This window comes from Limulus polyphemus, unplaced genomic scaffold, assembly GCF_000517525.1.
Source record: "Limulus polyphemus unplaced genomic scaffold, Limulus_polyphemus-2.1.2 Scaffold50, whole genome shotgun sequence".
In the NCBI taxonomy this organism is placed as follows: domain Eukaryota; kingdom Metazoa; phylum Arthropoda; class Merostomata; order Xiphosura; family Limulidae; genus Limulus; species Limulus polyphemus.
Window position 1 is genome coordinate 1,068,210 of NW_013665660.1, and position 12,477 is coordinate 1,080,686.

The window sequence follows — 12,477 nt, forward strand, 5'->3', positions numbered from 1 at the left end:
TAGGTGGTACGATGTCAACACACTTACTCAAAAAAGCAAACAAAAGTAAAAGGAACAATGTAGTTTTTGGTTAAATATGCTATTAACCAGAGAGTTCTTACTGAAACTTTATCTTTGAACTTGTGTATAAGATGAGAGGTAAAATTAGGCATTGTTTTATGAGTACAAAGTACTGTTTTATACAGTATGATATATAATTGACATAATTTTTGTGTCAAGAATTTCATTTATGGTATGCTTCAATAAAAGACTTTTGAATGTATAATTGATGCTTTCTGAGATTTTATTGCCATGTGATGAAGTCCGTCAGCTGGATCCAAAAGCCTTTTCTACAGAAAAGTATCTTATATGTTAACTAATAACCATATTGAAACTAGAAAACTTCACACAATAAATTAAATACTATAATCAAACTCCCTGACCAGGTCAATGAGGTTTTTGGTATTAAGATGACATTTCTATGTAGATTAAAAGTGTATACTTGCACAAAACTGATACTTTGGATTTCAGTATAATAGCTGTTTGGTAAAAAATCTACAATAAATCTTGCTTTTACATAAATCTCCATATGAAAATCTATATGCATGCTATATTTTAGATGACATTTCTATGTGTATTTGAAGTATATAGTTAAATAATGCTGGTTTTCTCTGTCTAATGGGATTTTTTAACCTATTCTAAGAAAGCTGGATAAATTATAGTAGTTTTGGGACATTCTCAGAAGGAATACAACGTTTCCACACAAAGAAACTATAACATACGTTTATTCTATGGGTGCCAAAATCAAACAGCTGTAATAAGCATTATGTAGATGAGAATCTTCTCTTCCAATTGGATATTAACATGTAAATTTGAGTAACAAAACAACCTCAAAGTCAGAGAAAGAGAAGAGGGGCTTCTCTAAAGGGTCTGACAAGTGTATTGATATCTCAAGAAACAAGATGATAGTTGGTTCAGTTGTTAAATTCTACCTAGTAATTATATACAATTTGTGTTTCTAATTGGTTGGAAACTGTAGAAGCCTTCTTTTTATGTTTAAGTTCTGAAAGGGAGAAATGGGAGCTGAGATGCATCACATGACACAGAAAAATGGAAACTGAGAATTTTCTAATATTTCTTTTCACAATTATGAAGTTAAAACTCAAATAACATATAAATTTCAACTATAAGCAAGCTTTTCATGCAAGGCTTGACATATACTGATCATAAAAATGTTTAAATTTTGAAAATAACACTGTAAAAGATTGTGAGATACACCAAAGAACCAGGCCTAGATATGTAGTCAAGTGCTATCAAAAGCTGAAATGAGCACATGGAACCCATGTGAGAGTTTGTAATGTGTAATGAGCACAGAGAATTAATCCATTAGTAATATTATTTCTGATCTACCCACTAATGGGTTTCAATGCTATACATCAAAGTGTTTCACTTCTTTCTTCTTTTTAATTACTGATTACTTATGTTCCACCACCATAAAATACATATATATATATATATAATACTGAATTACACACTGAATCTGGACAATTCCCACTTTTAAAAATATAACATATAATTTTGGATGTTTTTTGTGTTTTTTTCAAGTCATAGCCCTTGGTAGAAGGATTACATTTGCTGCTTTTGTAAAATAATTGATAATTTCAATACTTTTGTTTTGCTAATCTAAAATGAAAACTTTTTAATCTCATAACAATAAATCTTTTTTTTTCTACCTTGTTAATGGATATTAGTTTGGACTTAATAGCATTCTGCTCTCACACAGAGTAGCAATAGTATATTGACAAACAACTTATACTATTGTATTAGCATAATACGCTTCTGTAAATAAGTAAGATAGTAGCATTTAAAATGCTTGCTTACAACAAACTGATGTTAAATAAGTGCAGCCATTATTTTTATAATCTGGCTATAAATATTAATAAAACAACAACAAAGTTACAAGCTTCATTTGTAGAAATTCCTTACATTTTGTCACAACTGAACCTACAATACTTCATCTAAGCATATACAAACAAATTCCAGCCATACCTTTTTTTTTCTACTCAGGAATCAAAGAAAGGACAATAAAAATACATGGAATTATATAGACCAGGTAAAGATGTTACCATAACCAATAAACCTAAGCTAATATGTATAATCCAACATCACAAAATGAAGTCACCACCTTGTAATGCTTTGAAACCACACAACTAGTTAGGATGGGATGAAACTTGGCATGATCTAACCAGGAAGCTCACCAATTGGATAGCTATATTTACAAGTTTAAAGAAAAAAAATAAAGGACTTTACACATAGATATAAATAGTGTCATAGGCAGTCACCCTGAGACAGAGAGTATAGAGATTTCCCTGGTTAGTGACTATTTATATCACTGAAAATGTACAGTTATAAATTTCTTCCCACATATCTTTTCAACTGAGAACTAGTACTATAAACTATATGCTTTGTCTACTGACAATGTACTGTTGTTTTTCTTATATCTAAAGATGTTTTCTTAATAGATAAAGAACTCAAATTTTTTAAAATCAGTGACTTCAAACTTTATTTACATACATTTCTAACACAATAAAAATACTAAAACATCTTGATTAGACTTTAGTATATTTAAGAACTTTTGAAATGATTCCTCATGTTTCCCATGATATTCCAACACAATACCAATCTCAAAATAATAACAAAACATCTGAAACTTCATCTTTCAGAAGGAAAAATTGAAGGTTCTGTTCAATTCTACAATGTTCAATGTTTCAGAAGGACTCTTGACAGTTCATCACAAGTTTTACAGTGATACAATAATATTAAAATTAAATATTTGATTTAGAGAAATTATAGATTTATTCAAATCTTAATGAATTATATTGCATGATACTAAAAGATGCTTTACCAACACAACATTTCCAATAATATATTAAGATGAAATTAAATGAACACTTTTATTTATGTATATATATACATATATCTTTGTGCTCCAACCAATATTTATCATTAGCTTACACTTTACGGTCCATTTGACTTACTTCTTACATTCTTATTTATTAAGTATATGTAAGAGTAATGTTGAGCAGACAATTGTTATAATATGACCATGAAATAGTAATTTCATAATTACATCCTCCAAAAACTGTTCTTATGTAATAGTTATTCCTGAACATATCTACTAAAGAGTTATCTCAGTTTCTTACTAAAAGTTATATATTATCCTCTTTTTAAAAACATAGCATTTCCTGAAAGCAGTAAACTCACAAACTCATAGAATTTTAAACAAATAAAAGTATTAATCACAACAAGCATTTTGTTTATTTAATTATGTTATCAAAATTCATCACCTAATTTAGAATCATAATTAGTATATTTGGATGTATTTTGTCACATCTCATAATTTTATATGAAAAAAAATAAAGTCATGAAACTTTAAAACACAAATAAAACTTTCTAGAGAAATGACTCATAAAACTCCATTTAAAAAAAAAATTGACAACATGGCTTTTCACATATTTTTATACAAAACATGCTTCTAGAGGTTTGCAAAGATTTTAAAAGGTATATCAGTTTTAACAATAAAACTTTTAATAGCTATATGTCATCCACTGTGTGACAGACTACCTTTATTTGACTTGCTCTACATTAATCTTTCCTTGCTTCATTTTAAAACAGTAACTTACTTTTACTACTTCATTTACATTGGCATTATTTACAATAAGATATTAGAAATTTTATCTTGAACAATCTAACTGGCATGTTTACTAAACTTTTTACTTCTTTTTTATTATCAAACTAATATTTCTTTACCACAGATTTTTCACAATTTACTTGAAATCCAGAAATGTTATTATGATGTTGTGCATTATCTATAACAAACTTTAAGGATAAAATTTCTTGAGCCATCTTGATAATATATAACATCACTTGTATAATAATATAACAATTTCATTAGCAATTTAATACCTTCCCTCCAAAGTACACGTTGTACCTTAACCCTTCAAATGCTATAATCCGTTTTATCCGACTTGATATTTATAGCTGTTTGGTGCAACAAGCAGATTTACCCCACGGTGTCACACAAACTTTTTCTCATAGTGTGACAATCTAGATACTCACACGTCCTTGAATTTCCAACCCTTGTACCATGCGTGTGTACATCAATGATCAAAAGTGCAACTAGTGGATTTTTGATATTGAAAAAGTACTAAAAAAAGGTTAAATTCTATATTTCATTCTTTACTGGAAAATTTATACTTTTCAAGAACCCACCCAAAATTTAATTATGCACTCAAAGGGTTAATACTGAAGATACATTATAATAAATGTCTTAATATATTTAATAACGAATTGTTTCCACTTAATACATTACAGAACGTAACATTTATGTTATGGTACCAACACAAACATTGTTGATGCAAATATAACAAACTGAGACTTTTTTTTTAATTGGAAGGGAAACTATAAATTTATCTAATTAAAACATATATCTGTTATGATGTCATAGTTTTCTTTGTTCTAGCAACAAACAAATTATATTTATAAGATAATAGTAAAACAGAAACTTTATTTTCAAAATGGGAAAACTGTGGACTTGCTCAAAGTTTACTACAAATGCTATTTTCCCCTAATATAAATTCACATACTAATAATGAAACAGTCTTTATTTTTGAGAAAAAGAAATTAATTATTTACTTAAATTCTGACAGGAACAAAAATAAACTACCTTAATGAACACTTCTACAATTTTCCTTATCTCTACACATATTCAAGTATGGTTATATTAATATAATAATCTACTCTTTAAAAACTAATATAGGGTCCCTTAGGGAGTCAGAAGTAAATATACAGGCTTACAATGTTAAGACCCTGGGTTTGATTCCCCACAGTGGACAGATGCAGATAGCCCATTGTGTAGCTTTGCATTAAGAAAACAACTAGTGTAGAATACATCTTTATTCATATATAATACTGTAATATTTCTAAATCCTCATGCTGGTGTTCTGTATATAGTTAGAATCTTTCCAGTAAACTGACTGTATGAATGTCATAAATACGCACTAAACCTCTTGCTTAGATAAATTTTACATACTATAATAGCTATCCTATGGAAGCTTGTACCAGTTTCCTTGGTTGGTGTAAGCACATATCACGAGGTAACAGAGATACTTTTGCAGGTTAGAGTTAATTGGGAGGTTCTCTCCATTTGTTTTTGGAATAGTCATTGACACAGATAATATAAATATTATGGGATATTACACTAGGGCCCTGTTCTGACTTGAAAGTGCTGTATTACATTATTCTTACTTGTTTTTGGTCATTTTAGCAGATTCCTCTTCATCCTAACAGCCAGTTTCAATCATACTACAAAACTGAAGCTGGACAATATATTGGAGACTTGAAATAAACACCATTTGTGAATAAGGATCTGTTTTATTTGTTCACTCGTATATTTGTACTTCCTTTGTTGTCTAATAAAAACTTAGGCTAAACTTCTATAACTAGTGTAGAGTCTGCATTACTTCTTTTTTTCTTTTAGTGTAGAATCACAAATTATGTGATGGATATAGATCATAAACAACCTAACTACAGTGATGTTTATTTTAATAGTATGATAGAAATCTTAATGTAATGATATTAAAATGTTTTGTGATGGTGAAGAAGGTCTTTGAAAATGATGGATTTTACTCACTGCTTTGTTTGTCTTGGTAAAAATTAGAAGAAAAAAAATCTTTAGCTTTTCATAAACTTCATACAGAAATAACAGAACTTGAAAAATACCTAAAACATAGAAGGTGCACACAAGGATTGAGTTAACAACAATAATTTGTTATAAAGACCTTAGTGGTAAAATATATATTAGTAGATCATATCCACACTGAACCAAAGAAAAGTGTTCAACAAGATAGGAAAGACACCTGACCTCAGAACCAAAAAAAAGTGTTCAACAAGGTAGGAAAGACTCCTGACCTCAGAACCAAAGAAAAGTGTCCAACAAGGTAGGAAAGATTCTGACCTCAGAACCAAAGAAAAGTGTCCAACAAGGTAGGAAAGACTCCTGACCTCAGAACCAAAGAAAAGTGTTCACCAAGGTAGGAAAGACTCCTGACCTTGGAACCAAAGAAAAGTGTCCAACAAGGTAGGAAAGACTCCTGACCTCAGAACCAAAAAAAAGTGTTCAACAACTTAGGAAAGACATCTGACCTCAGCTGCCCAAATTAATGAAATACTTTTCTGAAACACAAAAGTATTACAATCATTACTCAAAAATAAATAGAACAAAACTGAAATAAATAAACAATTATAAATACAAATGCATAATTAAATTTGTCTTCAAGTTCCTACACATCTACATAAGAAAATTAATAGTAGGTGGCACTCATGGGGAAACTGATCATATTATTGATAACATCAAAACATAATAATTCAACTTCTAGGATACCTTCCCAAACAATTGTTCTTCCTGCAAGAATTATTTCCCCTCTTAAGTTCAAATAGATATTTACTCCTTCATTAACCTCTTGTTTATAAACAGCCTAACTACAGTGATATTCATTCTTATAGCATGATGGAGATCTTAATGTAATAATAGTTAAAATCTTTAGTGATGGTAGAGGAAGTCTTTGAAATGATGGTTTTTACTCACTGCTTTGTTTGGTTTGGTATCTGCTTGGATCCTTGGTGGTCAAATGTAACCATCTGTACAAGTTCAAAATTCCATTGAGCAGTGTCCGTGACATCAACTAGACAGTTCAAGATTTGTTTTCCGTTGGTAGCAATCACAGAAAAAGATCATCCATTTATGATCTCTTCTTCAGTTACTTTTATCAAAAATTCTAACTAAAAATTAGTCACCTAGAACTACTTCTACCCTTTACATAAAAATTTATTATATAGCAGAAAAATTATACATATTTCACCATAACCTAACAGCTAAAATGCCAGTTTTCATTTGTTATTATAAAAAAACGTATTTCTCTGTGTAATGAGTAGATCTGTTTCTTAGATTTAAATTGTTTCTAGTAATTAAAATGACATAAATTTGTCTTCAAACAAGGTACATTAACTTAATGTTCATTTTAAATTCTAAAAATTAAGCAACGATCCTAATACCTCACTTTTCACTTCTATATTCCTCATTGTTTGATGCGCTGATGTGTTTTGTTATTTTGCAATGACTCATTAACAGTCTTTCAAAGTAAATTACACATTTTGCTTAATATAGAATGCAAGTGATTCAACATGTCTCGAAATTTGTTGTACCACAAATTAATTATATAATCCTATATATAAACAAAATAACTCACGTTCTTTATAATTATTCTATATACTTTTGTTATTAATTCTATCTCAAGTAATTAATCCACATTCCATAGGTAAAGAATGAATCTTTTTCTTTAACCAGTTACTTCTAGTTATGCTTTTCACATTTATATTTAAACTTGGTTAACACTTTTCAGTTAGTATGAGAGCTAAAATAGTTTTTTTCTGTACCTTATTGAAAAGAATAGCAATTACTAGAACTTTAAAGTTATTTTAACTTTTGTTCAACTTTTTTGCTGAAGTATTTAGTTTTTAGTGTTTTAAAATCAAAAAGTTTTGAGGCTTTTGTGTGGTGTCTCAAACAACTGATTTTTTACTCTTGCCATGTTTAATGGTCAAAGTTTGAATTGATGTGACCATGGTTATTTGAGGTCAGTTGCATGGTTTCAGACACAAACTCCAACATCTTGTATAACTGCACAGAACAAGCATTAGACTGAACTACCACATCTGCTGTGATTGTTGGGGTTCAGCCAACTGGCTTGGATGCCAATGTAAATACTTAATTACCACTATTGTTGCATACCACCAGCCATTAGATTTTTCTATTCATCTGTTTCAAAGTTTTTAACTTAAGGTAAATAATAATTTTTATTGATTTGTTTTTTTAATTTTCCAGATTTTTGATGGGTATGGGTTTTCATGTTACTTGAATAACCCACCTCACATTATATTCTCATCATTCTATCTGTTAAATACAGCTAACATCCTAAAAAAGAAAAACTTCAGAATTTTGATAAAATATGGTAAGAAATATTTTTCATTAATGACTTCATGATCAAAATCTAAAGCAAGTTTTCTTGGCGTTTCTATTTATCTTATGGAATATTAACTAAAACAAGTTTAAAATTTTAACTGATGTACATGCAACTTTCCTCAATGTCATTCTGTACAGTGTCACACATACCCCTGTACTTTATTCAACAATACAGTACAATTCTACTTTGAAATTATATTATAATTTATGCAATATATATATATATATATATATTTATATAGTATCCAGTGAAGTTAATACCCTTACTCAGATGGTAAAGGTAGAATAACTTTTTTTGAACACCAGTGACCCCCATCAGTTGTAGCCTAAAGTTTAGTCAGTTTTTGTTGCAGTTAGTATAATAAGAAATATGTCAAATTGAAAGTTATGCTCATAGAGCAAAGGATACTTTTATTCTAAGATATCTTCTTTCATTAATGAAGTTTAGAAATTAAACAGTTAATGTTGGTGATGATTATAAGTTTACTTTTTGTATCATGTCTGAAGACCAGAACAACAAAATCCATGATTCAGCTCACTCTGGATTTCTGAGATATTAACTTTGACATCATTTACATTGTTTAACAAGTTAAATTTTAGCACTCCAAAAGAAAATAAACGATGGCTAGCTTGTCCTAACATTTCCCTATTAGTAACTAATATATTTCTGGAGATAAATTTACGTGTTCATTTTTTCCCAACCTACCATGTTACTGCTATTTATTTCTCACTGTAAACAAATTGTCACCTTACATGAGTTGGTTGACATACTATTGCCAATTTCCAAGTTAAGTTGCTAGTTCACTGAATAACCACATTTAACATTAGCCTATCTTCTACTCTTAGACGATGCGATGTGTATGAATGCCTGCCCTTTTTAAGGATTTTTCACTTCCATTTCATTTTCTGAAAATTAAGTTTTTATTGAACACAATTTAAAATTTTGCTTAGTAAATGCTGTTAAGAAACTATGGCATAAACTATTTACCACATTGAATTTTTTAAACTTGTCTTCTTGGCTGTCAGAAAATACTTTTCTTCATGTGAATGCTGTCACAAATCAGCAAGTCTGTCACAATCATTACATTGAGGAACTAAAGTATGCTCAATTGGGTATTTATAATCCAACAATTAGTTCTTTGTTAAGTGGCTAACTATTCATGTCTCTTTTGTTAAAGATAGTTTATCTTATATACATACTCAGATGATGAAAAAAATAACACGAAATTAACACCCAGATGTGGACATTATAATGAAGCAATGACTACCAAGATATAAAGGTTGTCATGATACATTTTTGGAAGTCAAGCAGTATTTCTTGAAATTGGATTAAAGAAGGGTTTTAATCATGCACTGTAGAAGTTTCTTTAAGGTTGTGTTTCTGTCTTTGGACACAGACTGTGCAGAACTTAATTCACCAGGTCATATGACCAAGAGCTTTTTTTAACTTTACTTTGACTATATTTTTCTGAATAACTTAATCCTGTTTGTGAATTATGCAATATGTTGGGCACTTCTAAGGAGATCTAAACAATTTATTCAATATAACCAATTACTTATGAGCAGCAATTACATCAATTAACATCAAATAAACTAAATGATTAACTGGAATTACAATTAAATCAATTATTGAAATTAGTGTTTCTGATTACTACTGTTTTCAATTATTCCAATAATCAATAAATAAAAATGATGATTATTCCAACTATCAAATTAATTGAAATATTGCCACTGTCATTAATTTTGAATTGCTAACTAGAGGGAAAGCAACTGGCTGGATAAGCACGCAGCACCATTTTTTCTTCTTTTTGAACAGCTGATAAAGAGGAAGGCAACTGGCTGGGAGCACTTTTTGTTCATACCATTGTTTGAGGAATACTGTACTAATTGATTAATGAGGTTACTGATATATCAATTACCAAATACTACTAATTGCCTAGCTCTTCTTCCAAGTAGAATAATATTGAAATATTGTATCCAGATCTCTGTGGAAAGAAAGACCATTGATAAACAAGATCAATCAGAGAGATTACATACTCTCGTTCTGCCTCTCCTTTTCAACACTGCATGCATTTATATTGGATATTGCCAACACTAAAAGGCCATAAATATTCGAGCACAAGGATTTCATATGATATCTAAGCTGTCTAATCCAATTTTCAAACCTAGGATCCCACCACAACTTTTTTCTTGCTTGATGAGAAATATTTTGTAAATTTTAACTATTCAATTGACACTTGTTAGTTATGATTTATAGTATTGCATGAAATGTCTAAGATATCTTAATTTTTTTTTGCTTTTTTAATAATAAAAGATTATTACAGCAGTGGTTCTTGAAGAGTAGGTTGGAATGCAATATGTCTAGTTTCTACCCATGTTTTAACTCAGAAATGTTATGTAGTGTCATAAATCCCATTAAGTCATATCAGAAATTTTCTAGGTTTAGAATCAAATGACGGTGTTTTCAGGTTTTAATCTTTAATATCTGAACAACAAAAACTTGTTGCTGTCTTCAAACGTGAAGCATATATATAATCACTAATATGTATTCCATAAATTAAAAATTATTAAATTCTGGGGTTACTAAAAATTAACATCTCAGGCTTTGATTCTTCATAAACAAACAGTGGTGTAGTTCTGTTCACTAAACACATGACTGAAACATGCTTGTGTGTCTTGTCAAGGAAGATATAAGGGCTTTTGATGAGTGACACAGAAGGGTAATATTCAAATGCTGACCCCATCCCCAACCCATATCATTCTGGGAGGGGGGGAGGGGCTAAGAGTACATGACAAGTTTGATTGAGACAAGTTAAAATGCATAGGCACAGTTGAACACACGGACAACACGTGTGTGATTGTGTAGTCATAGTAACAAGTTTTTGGGTTTTTTTTTCTCTTATGAGCACAAAGTGCATGTACATAAATCAAAGAAACTAATAGATGTTTAGTATTTAAATGTTAATATTCTTATTGAGGTGCAAGTCTAACAAAAAGTTGCAAGATAATAACATTCTAATACAACTTTCTAAGAAAAATTAATTCTTATTTTCTGTTTATGGACAGACTGATAGGTATGTCTTAACTTTTCCACACAAAACTAGAACCATTTCAATGCATTTTACTCTGAAACAGTACATACTGTTTGCTAAAAACACTACCTTAGCAGGCTTTAAAATAAACCCAGTTAAGCAAAACAAAAATTAATTCACTTCACATAAAAAAAATCCTTTTGAAAAAGAAAAGGATTTTCTGAAATAATAATAAACTTTGAAGTGCAAATTATGTTTTTTTATTATTATTTTAAACTGTGAAAATCACAATTACTTTGATTTTTCCTTTTACAACCTGCTGGCTTCTCTGTGTATTTTAGTTACTAGTCACAAGAAAACTTTGAATTAGGTATCAAACTCAAATAACGAGAAAATTAAACTATCTCCAAAAGAAACAATTATAACTACCAGTTGATTTTGTTCACCAAACACGGACTCAAGTAGGAAAAATAGATTAAACTTAAGTTAAACTTTTCCAAATGGGAAACGTTTATAGTGTAATTATCTGTGAAAGGTATATTCCATTTCACAAGTGCTCATTTTCTAGAAAAAATGTACTGGATACCATTTAACAGGTACAAAGTGAACTTGGGATTTGAAAAATAAGAACTTAAATGTTATTAAAGCTAATATTTGGGATGGAAGTGGAGGAAAATAATGTATTTGACAATATCAGTCAAATATCATTTTGTGATGCAACTGAAGCAATCTTAGAATTAATTAGTGTTCCTGCCATTAGATTAAAAACAATTCTAAAATAAGTTCCAGATCTCAGATGAGGAGAGATCAGGCAGAAACTAAGCACTGTCTTTCACAGACTGAAAACTTAATCCAAAACTTTTGTATCATTACATCAGAAATAATATTGGTGGTCTACTTTTGGTATTTGAGAACAATACCTGTCAGCCAAACACCTTATTTTGACTTTGAAGGAAAACTAGTTTTGCCCAAAAGTAAAACAGATCTGAATAAGAGCCATTATTGACAAACAATATGTCTAGTTATTCTATATAATAGCCACAAAGTAATATACTGAAACAAATTATTGAATAGTAGCTAGTAATATACAATAACTATAAACACACTTCTGATATATTACAATTTGTTTGCTCCAATAGTTTTTTGATGTTGCAAAAAGTGAAATTTTCAATTCCTTTTTGTTGAATCCAGATACATACAGAAGTAAAAACTGTGAGGCTTCTATTGCTTAATCTTAAGCTATTTCTTAAATGTGTTATTCCGGCAGGTATTACAAATAAAGTAGTAAAGTTGACTAAAATAATTTAGGTTAGTTAAAAAAGTTTTTATTCAAAATATTACAATCTGTGGCATTCTACAGAAGTTATTATCAAAAGAAACTACACC

At 29.6% G+C, this 12,477-nt stretch overlaps 1 protein-coding gene across 2 annotated transcripts in view; it reads right to left on the bottom strand.

The window, feature by feature from the left end:
* The window catches only part of LOC106463128, a 104,510-nt gene extending 97,794 nt beyond the window's left edge, over positions 1 to 6,716 (bottom strand). The window contains exon 1 of one of the 2 annotated variants that reach the window (XM_022390694.1): positions 6,626 to 6,716. The gene's annotated coding sequence lies outside the window, so the exon portion shown is untranslated. Of the gene's footprint in view, positions 1 to 2,028; positions 2,137 to 6,625 lie in introns of those variants that run through there. The other variant, XM_013923143.2, reaches the window with a different exon arrangement.
* Between the last annotated feature and the right edge of the window lie 5,761 nt (positions 6,717 to 12,477).